This window comes from Humulus lupulus, chromosome 3 (assembly GCF_963169125.1).
Source record: "Humulus lupulus chromosome 3, drHumLupu1.1, whole genome shotgun sequence".
NCBI classification, from domain to species: Eukaryota; Viridiplantae; Streptophyta; class Magnoliopsida; order Rosales; family Cannabaceae; genus Humulus; species Humulus lupulus.
In genome coordinates, this window is record NC_084795.1 from 181,755,806 (window position 1) to 181,765,263 (window position 9,458).

A 9,458-nucleotide genomic window follows, 5' to 3' on the forward strand; every position below is an offset into this window, starting at 1 on the left:
TGCATATCCACTCCTTAGGGTTTCAGATTTGAAGAAGAAGGGAAACAAAGTGACAAGGTTTCAGACTTACTTGTACTCTAGTCTTCCTTGAGCTTCTCTTTCCTTCAAATGAGAGTGAGTGCCTAAGCTTGAGGAGAGGAAGGAAATGCATCCATGGAGGCTTGGGGAGCTCTCAGTCTTGGGGAGAGAGAATGTAGAGAGTTCTTTTTATTTTCTTGAGGAAAAAGAAATTTAAAAAAAAAATTAATTATTGGATGTGTAAGAGGGAATGATTGGGGTCTAGCCAATGAGTGGGTAAGTCTCTTACTCTTCCTAGGGTAGGTGTCCTAGACACTTGAGTACCCTAGGGCATATCCTAGCCGCCCACCACACCCTCTCTCCACCTTTGAAATGACTAAAATGCCCTTGTTCCTTTTAACTCACTTATAATGCACTCAAGGGCCCTTTTGTAATTTCACTTTCTAATTTAATCAAATTTTTACCCTATAGTTTTCAAATGTCTCCAAGATGAATTAAATAAAATAAATGTGACCAAAAATAAAATTTTGTCACATAACACATAATTTTGGTATTTTAGTCAAATTGACTAAAATTCCCTTTGAGGCTCGGACAAGAATTTCCATTCTTAAGCCCGGTAGATTGGAATTAAATCCTCAATCAATTTTTCTTAATTTTATTGGCTCGACTATACAATCCTAGTTGCCAAATATTTTTATGCCATATTATTCCTCATTTTACCTAATCTGAGATTTTTCCGTTATTAGGGTTTACCCCTCAGTACAAGACCAATTTTCTTTATATAGGCCTAAACCCTTTACCAAATTATCACAATAGCTATAGAATTTACGAAATAACATAATTTCACATAATATTATTTATCAAATTTATGTCACATAATTCTTCAACGGCTCCAACCGGATACTAGCAGTGTTCAAAACACGGGATGTTACAAATATGAGATTAAGACCACATAGATAAACTTTGGAATTTTCTGATATTTACTTAATATTATCAACATAATATCGTACATAGTCTATATATATAATAATTCAATTCAATTTTTTATTTCATTTAAATGATTTGTCAACTACATTTGCTTTAAGGGCACTATTCCCAACAGAAGCTCCCCCTCCTCTTCCTCGCAAACTTGCTTTGATTCCCAAGTTATTCAAGGTAAGGCATCCTCTATGCAACTTTCAATTATGTCGCTCGAGGTTAGAAGGATCCCGGAAGCACTTCGTGTGCCCCTTCATGAGATGAAAAATCACGTGATGGGCCACACCAATCAAGTGAACATCGAGGACTTGAGAACGTCTTCGACTCAGCCTTGGGAATGAATCTGACTGTAAGTTATCCTTTTTACTTGCACACATTTTTTTGCTTAGTTTCCCTCCATTTTGCAAGCTAACCCTGTTATATATATATATTTATTGCAGTCTTGTTTAGCCCAGATCTGTGGCATCACCGAGATCCTAGATAAAAGTGACAAGGCCAGGGTCGCATTGAGGAGGCTACGAACGACCTAAAGGCATCTCGGGACAGTGAGCGAATCACCAAGGAATAGGTCACGAAACTCGGGATCACAGTTCGGACAGAACGACTGATGTTAGCATAGGTTGCAGGAGGGGGTAATCGAGCTAAAATCTCCTCAATTTGACTATTATCTTAGGCAAGGTGGCTCCTCAACTGAGCATTCTCCATTTCAATGGAGGTTAGGTTTCCAAGATTGAGTCTTGGTGGGCGTGAGGTAGAACTTCCAGCATCGTCCTGATCCACATGTTGTTTTCCAGAGCGACATTAAGCGGATGTACCTTCTCCAGTGGGGATGGCCGTACGATGACCTCCATGTTCATCAAGCTGTTCTACTTCATTTTCACACATAGAGAGGGTGACCACCGTGATGATTATTAGGTTGAGACTTGTGTGAGAATTAAAGCCTAATATGCTCTCTCAGTCAAATATGGGCATTTATTAGGCCTATAAGGAACTTCCGAGTCTTTTGGGATCCTTCATTGTGCGTCATAGTTAGGATTTTGGGAGCTGAACACACTCCTCAAGCTGGGTGTTGTTGGAACAATGCAAACTGATGCAGGTAATGTTCGAAGTTTCACGGGGGCGATCTGGATGATATGTACCTCGAACTAAGTTGTTGGTGTAATAGACGATCTGGAAACTATGGTTGTCATAGACTGTCAAGTAAGCTTGAGCTACTTACTCTAGAGTTAAGAAAGTACTCTTTATATGTATATTTTCTTCATACGCTTGTCTGCCTATATTTTATGGGGTAGAATAGAAATTCCCGGCCTTGTTGAGTCTGCTCTTGCATTTTCTAATCATAAAGACTCACAAAATAGAGGGACAAAGTTTTGGAAGCGTCGTTTTGAAGAGCTACCTCGTGAGAGGGCATAGCCAAAAAATTTAGCTGAAGAGGTTCCAACTGTTCAATTGACCCAACTTCTAGAGGGTTTAAAGCATGTCTTCCTGGGAGACGGTGAAACCTTTCCATTTATCATCTCGTCCAACCTTCAAAATTCTCTAGAATTGCAGTTACTCAAGCTATTGCAAACGCTAAATCTGCGATAGGTATCAAAGGTATTAGCCTTTTAATTTTCTCCCATCGAATCAATCTGGAGGACGAGGCTATCCCTCAAAGGTGACTAAATCACAATGAAAGAAGTCGTAAAAAATTAAGTACTAAAATTGCTAGACACTGGTATCATCTATCCAGGTAGTACCCAAAAAATTGGGTGTCACCGTTGTTTAAATTGAAAAGGGGGCCCTTTTCCCCACAAGAACTATGGCGCGATGGCGCACGTGCATTGATTATAGAAAATCAAATGCCACCTCCCGCACAGATCATTTTCCGCTCCAATTCATTGATCAAATTCTTGAGCGCGTAGTTGGTCATCATTTCTATTGCTTTCTTGATGGATATTTAGGCTATTACCGAATTGAGATTGCATTAGAAGACCAAGATAAGACCACTTTCACTTGTCCTTTTTGGCACTTATGCTTTCCGGGGTATGCCATTTAGGTTGTGTGATGCACCAGCTACTATATACAATGAAAATCTTTAGCGACATGGTTGAAAAATATATGGAAGTATTCATGGATGACTTAACCATCTTTGGAAAATATTTTGATACTTGCCTTCTCAACCTTGAAGCCATTTTAAAACGATGCATTGAGAAAAGTCTTTTGCTTAATTGGGAGAAGTGTCATTTCATGGTATCATCTGACATAGTCTTAGGCCACATTGTTTCTAAAAAAGAGATTGAGGTTGATCAATCTAAAATTGACCTCATCTCAAAATTTCCTAACCCTAAGAATGTCAAAAACATTAAGTCATTCCTCGGCCATGCAAGTTTTTATCAGAGGTTCGTTCAAAACTTTTCAATGATTTCTCGTCCATTGTAAACCTCCTAGATAAAGATGTCCTTTTTTAGTGGACACCAAAGTGTGACGCTTCATTCCAAACACTTGTGACCTTACTCATTTTTTCTCCCGTCATTCAGTGACTCGATTGGAATCTTCCTTTTCGAATCATGTGTGATGCTAACAACTTTGTTGTGGGAGCTGTGTTGGGACACCAAAGGGAGGGGAAACCCTTTTGTTCTCTATTATGCAAGTTGAACTCTCAATAGTGCTCAATTGAACTATTCCACTACTAAAAAAGAGTTTCTTGCAGTGGTCTTTGCTCTTGAGAAATTCCAAGCTTATCTGATTGGGTCCTCTATTACAATTTTTTGGATCACTCCACCCTTAAGTACATCCTTTCCAAAAAGGATGTTAAGGCACGATTAATACGGTGGATACTTCTCTTGCAAGAATTTAATATAACAATCAAAGACAAGAAAGGTGTTCAAAACGTCATCGCAGACCACTTGTCCCAACTTGAATTCACTGATCCCGCTAATGTTCCACCTATTCATGATGATTTCCTCGATGAACAATTTCTTTATGCTACTAAGTTACCGTTGTATGCACACGTTGTTAACTACTTAGTAATTGGTGAACTCCCTCATGAGTGTAGTTCAAAAGATAAACACAAATTTTTGGTCGAGGTGTGCAATTTCTTTTGGGATGACCCATACTTATTCAAGTATTGCCCCGAACAGATCATGCGAAAATGCATACACAATGATGATGTATCTAGTGTGCTAAATTTTTTCCACAATGATAATTGTGGTGGTCACTCTTCTATGAGGAAAACTGCTGCAAAAATCTTACAGTGCAGTCAACGGTTTTTGTAGTTCTTGTATAAGGTGCAAAAAGTTAGGTTCCTTGTCCCGTCGGTACATGATGCCAAAAGTTGGGGGATAGACTTTATGGAACCCATTCCACCTTATTTTGGCTACCTTTACATTCTTCTCATTGTGGTTTATGTTTCAAAATGGGTCGAGGCAGTACCTTGTCGAACCAATGATAACGTTACAGTTGTCAAATTCTCGAAAGAAAATATGTTATCAAGGTTCTGTACTCCTCGCGCTATCATCAGTAATCAAGGAACTTACTTTTGCAATAGATATTTTGAGGCTCCTATGCATAAGTACCGTGTAGTTCATAAATCTTCAAATGCATATCATCCATAGACTAATGGGAATTTCGAGTTAGCCAATAAAGAGACAAAACACATTTTGGAAAAGATGGTAAATTCCGGCTTCAAATATTGGTGTACACATCTTCTAGACGCTCTTTGGGCATACCACACTGATTTCAAATCCCCCCTTGGGATGTCACCCTATCGGCTTGTCTTTGGAAGCCTGTCATTTACCTGTCTAGATCGAGCATAAAGCTTATTAGGCTGTCAACACCCTCAAATTTTATCTTAATCCTGCAAGTACCAATCAAAAACTCCAACTGTCCGAAATTTAGGAGTTGGGAAACGATGCATATGACAATTCCAGGATCTATAACGCAAAGTTAAAAATCGCTCACGATAAACAGATCCTGCAAAAACACTTTCATCCATATCTAAATGTGCATCTGTAGGATTCTCGTTTGCACTTGCACCCCGGTAAATTGAGATTGCGATGGACTTGTCCATTTGTGGTGAAACAAGTATTTCCCAACTATTCTATTGAGGTCAAGGACCCAACCGATTAGAGAATTTTTAGAGTCAATGGCCAAATACTGAAGCATTACATTGAGATTGGGAGTCATGTTAAGGTGGTCATTCTTGAGGACCCAGTTTATAAGCTCTGACTAGTTTATTTTTCTTGTTTTTATTATTACGTCTTTCTTTTATTTTTGTGTGTTTTGTTTTTTTGCTTTTGTATTTCGTTTGTATTGGGGTATTGTTATCAGGTTATTTCCGCTCTCGCCTAATAGACATTGTCATCATCAGGTGTTCTTTTTCCCTATATTTTTCTTTTAATATTTATTTTGATATTGAGGACACTGTCTGGTTTTTGGTTGAGGGTGGTGAGCATTAATTTGGAGAATCTTATTGTCTTGTTGAATTTTTAAGTCAAATTTTCTCAAAATTATTCGAACATGAGTGCAAATTGTTGGTTTGAGTCAGTTTTTACTATGTTTAGCTATTAAGAAGTGATTTCTAGAGTTCTTTTGTGCGCTTTTCGAACATGTGGTAAAATAGTTGTTATCACAAATAGTTGAAATTTTTTTGAGTGTAGAGTTATTCATTTCTCGGTGAGTTGTGAGAGTTGAGAAAAAAACTTTGTGAGCTTTTATTGATCATTTGAGTTGGTAAAGTCACATTTTTGGAATTTAAAACATTACATTTACTAGAGGGATTATTTTCATGATGGAATGAGTGTTTGTAATCATTTTCAATTTGTGTTTTATTTATTTTCTTGTAATTTTCATCTACGTGTTTGCTTATTGTAAAAAAAAAGAGTATAAATAAATTACAAAAATTTAAAAAAATAAAAAAGATTAAAAATAAATAAAGAACATGAGCAACACTTTCTCTTAGTATTTTATAATTTTGTATTTTTAAAAAAAAAAATTCTATTGTTATTTTGTTGTTTTGTCTAAAAGTATTTACACATAAAGAATATATATAAGAAAACCATAAGAATATTAAAAAAAAAAAGTTTCATCTCTTTATTTATCATTTCTACTTAGTTGGCTTTTTATTCTTTGAGTTTTTTATTTTTTTTTGTAAATCTCAAAGGTTGTTTGTTATTTAAATTCTAATTGTTTGATTTGTCTATCTTGTAATCAATACTTGTTCAAATTGTTTGTCCTAAAAAGTTTATCTTCTCTAATTTGAGTGTTACTTGTTACATTTCAAACTCCAAAAGTTTTATCCTTCTCATAAAAATATTTTAAATATCTATGAGAAATTTGGAGTTCAGATCTTTATCCTTTTGAGATTTTCTGATACTATTTGTGTTATGACTTCCGGTAAAAATGAATATGGTTTGGTGCACACACATGACTATGGACTTGCAACTGAAGTAACTTTGATGTTAATTTATGATTTCTTCTTGATACTTTAAAACTTCTTATATTGTTTTTCTTGGTTTGTCTTAATTATTCCACTTAATAATTTTCTTTATCACTTGAATTGCTAGGGACTAGCAATAAGCTGGTTGTGGGATGTGATTAGTGCTCAAAAGTGTCATTTTATTGATCTTAAAGTTTGAAATAAATTATGTTTTAATTAATATTTTCATAGATTTATAGTAAAATATTTCATAATTGAAAATATTATTTTTAACTTAATTTATGTTCACCTTTTAGGAAATAAAATATATTTTGGCACAAAGAAAAAGAAAGATTTAAAAATGAAGAAAAAAATTAAAAATTGTATTTTTGAGGTCCAATGCCCAATAAAAATTGGCCCAAAAGACCCCAAGCCCGCCTAGGCTTTCTGTCTCTCTCTCTCTCTCTCTTGCGACCCACCTTCCCAGCCAGCTCCCTCGGTGCGCCACTTGGCCTAGTCTCCTCCTGCCACACATCACCCCACCTGCAAACCGAACCTGCACCCAGACCCACGCTTGACCCGCGAGCTCCCCCTTGTTGGAAAAACATATACAAAATCTTACTTATTATCATGTGATTTCTCATTTAATAAAAAAAAATAGAAATCCTAGAACATGCATCTATTGATATTAAACAACAAACATACAGATAAAGTAAATTACTAACTTATGTGCAGTGGAATTAATAAGACTCAACCCTTTCAGTTCTTTATTATTTTTTCCTTTTCTGATTGCTATGAATTTCCAAGAGCAAAAACATGAAGGCAGCCACAATCTTCCTCGCCAAACATGAGATAGAGATCTAGAAGAGAAGAAGAGAGAGTGTTTAGAATAGTGTAATTTTAGTTTTTTTTAATTGCGCGCTTACCAAAATCTTATATTTTGAAAAACCTAGCTCTAACCTTCTATTTATAGACACATCCATGTTCTTATTTTCATAAATAAATTAATTAAAAAATATAATGTAAATAAATTATTAGCATGGCTGGCCCACACCATGTAGGTTCTCATGATGCGTGTCTTAAATTTTAGGCCCAATGGACTCAAATTGAAGACCCTTTTATTTATACATTTTATAATTAATTAATTAAATCCTTATTGAAAACTATCTATAATTTGAAACTTGATTTAATATTATTTATTAATATTAACACAAATTTTTCATTACAAATAAATCATTTAATGAAATGAATCATTACAAATAACTATCTTCTTTTCTCTAATTTTTAAATCATTTAAATATCCCAAAATTGACCTAGTCAATTCGATATTCTCAATTGATAATTAAATCAATTGTTTGAGATATTTAGACTTGATTTAATCAAAGACGACGTGGGGAACATAGATCCATGAATAGAAGCTACAATAAGTTCTCGTGAGTTTATTTATAGAATAAATTATCTCACAACTTATTAATTCCTCGTTACTCCACTATAGACTCAGAATTAGACTCTTGAAGCCATAGAATGTATTTTCTCTAATGTAAATACATTATTTATTGTTATAACCATTACCATTACTCAATCCTCTATCAATGACCTACTAATGAGTCGTGTGAATTTTACAATTTTATCTCTCATTGGTATTTTATCATCAACTCCCACTAAATTCTTTATAAATTATAATTTCGTAAACTTAATTACATAAATGAGTACTCAATCATTTAACCATTTGAACTAAGCCATTAAGGAAATAATATTTTCACTTTTATTAAAGAAGCAATATATTTTATATCTATGATAAATACTCTCTCTCAATTACACCATTGAATCTCCAAGATATAAGTATAGGCTATTCCGTAGGGTAAGCTTTTAACGAACAAGTTAAAAGATTCAGATAATGTAATTAATAGAAATATTATCACTTAGAATTGAGATTGACTTGACCTATGGTCAACGTTCTAACACTGATTAGATTTGATAATAACGATATTTACTAATCTATCAATAATTTATGTCATTCCTAGTCTGATGTAACTAGATACATCTGATCTTATCTACTTGGTCAATGTCTTGGATAAGATGCTACCCAATGTGTAAGTAGATCATATTGTAGATTTCTAAATCAGTGAAATCATGTGCACTGATTTAATATTAGGACTAATTATTTTGAACAAGTTATTATAATTATAATCCACTATGACCTAGTCACTATAATTTTAATTAGTTACACATGTTCAGAATTTTATAGACATTTGTATTTAATAAATAATCGTGTAATAAAACACGTGAGAAATGCAGTTGATAAACAAATGATTTCTATTCTTTACTGATAATAAAATGTGTTACATAAGAAATGTGGTTTTACAAGGGCATAAAACCCAATAAACTCGCACTTGTACTTTTAACACAAATCAAACATCCTTGGCTAGAAGTTTACATAACGGACGATAAATCATTGAAAAGCTTTGTATAAACCTCTGATACAAGCCAGCGTGATCAAGGAATGACCTAATGTCTTTGACAGTCTTAGGGGTAGGCAATTTAGAGATGAGGTTAATTTTAGATTGATCAACATCAATCCCTCTTTCAGAGACAATGTGGCCTAAGACTATGCCGGAGGATAACATGAAATGACATTTCTCCCAATTAAGCACAAGACCTTTCTCAATGCATTATTTTAAAATAGCTTCAAGGTTGAGAAGGCAAGTATCAAAAGATTTTCCAAAGACAGTTAAGTCATCCATGAAGACTTCCATAGATTTTTCAATCATGTCACTAAAGATTCTCATCGTGCGTCTTTGGAAAGTAGATTTTGCATTACACAACCCAAATTGCATACACCAAAAAGCATAAGTGTCAAAATGGACAAGTGAAAGTGGTCTTATCTCGGTCTTCCAATGCAATCTCAATTTGGTAATAGCCTGAACAACCATAAAGAAAGCAATAGAATAATCGGCTACACGCTCAAGGACTTGATCAATGAATGCGAACGGAAAATGATACTTGCTAGAGGGGGCATTTAATTTTCTATAATCAATGCACGTGCGCCATCCCGTCATAGTTC